Genomic DNA, 1542 nt, shown 5'->3' with positions numbered 1-1542 from the left:
TTTTACTAGCGGAGAGAAGGCTCTCCTTTGTAGCACAGATGGAAGTTTTTAAATCCGTTAGTCTGCACTTAAGGCGCGCTTTTGAGGCTCTGAGATCATCCCTCTCCTTAATTACACTGTCCATTGTAAGACCCAAGCCATGGTATTTTCAGTTGCCTCATATGCACGGGAAAGTTGGACATTGGATAAGGAAGACGGACTATGAAGAGATGTGTTTGAATTCTGGTTGTTGGTGAAGAATCTTAAAAGTCCCTGGGACTTCCAAAAGAACAAACAAGTCTGTCTTGGAAGAAGTGCAGCCAGAATGCTCCTTAGAGGCAAGGATGGCAAGACTTCGTCTCACACGTGCTTTGCACATGCTACCAGGAGAGAATGGTCCCTGGCAAAGGACATCATGCTTGGTAACTGGAGGTGCAGGGTGGGGGGCAGAGGAAGTCCCCCAATGAGATGGGTTGACACAGTGGCTGCAACCATGGGGCTCAACAGTTGTGAGGATGGCGAAGGACTGGATGTGGTTTGTTACACACGGGTCGAAGGACTGGATGTGGTTTGTTACACACGGGTCACTATGAGTTGGAACGGACTGGGTAGCATCTCACAACAACAGTGTAGTGGTTGAAACCCCCCAGTCGCTCCTCGGAGGAACCATGAGGCCGTCAGCTCGTGTAAAGATTGACAGTCTCAGAAACCCACAAGGGCGCTGTGAGTCAGAATGACTGATGGCAGTGAGTTCTACGTCCATTCCCACACAGGGTGGCCCCATGGGACCAAGTAGAACAGCCCCATTGAGTTTTCTAGGCTGTCTGCTGTATGGGAGTAGTTCACCGGGTCTATCCTGCCCAAACTAGTTCTCCAGTTCACTCTGGAGACGGCTGATTACTTCCCATCCCCTCACCTGCTCACTAGCCTCGGTCCTGAGCTTCTGGGCCCATGGCTGGGGTCTTTGCCTCACCTGGCTGGTGTCCATGAAGTGGAGTCCATGGGGCAATGGGCGACTCAGGGGCCCCAGAGTTCTCCCTATGGCTCTGATGAGTCCTCTGACCTTGGGTCTCCTGTGGGTCTGGCAGTTAGTTGAATTGGCCTTGGTGATGCTCGGCACAGGTGTGTCCCACCTCTCCCCCGGGCCTGGTGTCTTTCTGCAGCTCCTATGCGATCATGTCTTTGATCCTTCGGGCCCAGCGTAGAGGTGTGGTAGGCAATCTTGCTTCTAGACCCTGGACTGCCAGCCTCCCTCCCGAGCCTAGCCCTGCCCCGGCTGGGCCACATTTGGTCCCAGGTCTCCTCTCTTGGCTTCTGCTTGTTTTCTTCTGTGACTGACCCAAGAGAGGGTTGTGGGCTGGTGGTGCCCTGCGTGGGGACTATGGCCACATCCAGGCCTTGGTGGCCCAACTCAGGGCCCCTGACCCCTTGCCCAAGCCAAGATGGGTCCCTTTCTTCCTGCCTGGCAGAGGCACCCTGTGGTGGGCCCTCTGTGATGCTGCGGCTGCTATGGTGATCCCTGATGGGGAGGTGGAAGCATTCTGCCTCTGGAACTCTACCTGT

This window comes from Echinops telfairi, unplaced genomic scaffold, assembly GCF_000313985.2.
Source record: "Echinops telfairi isolate 266 unplaced genomic scaffold, ASM31398v2 ScPeMD7_7416;HRSCAF=8454, whole genome shotgun sequence".
NCBI classification, from domain to species: domain Eukaryota; kingdom Metazoa; phylum Chordata; class Mammalia; order Afrosoricida; family Tenrecidae; genus Echinops; species Echinops telfairi.
Note: the sequence above shows the minus strand (reverse complement) of the source record.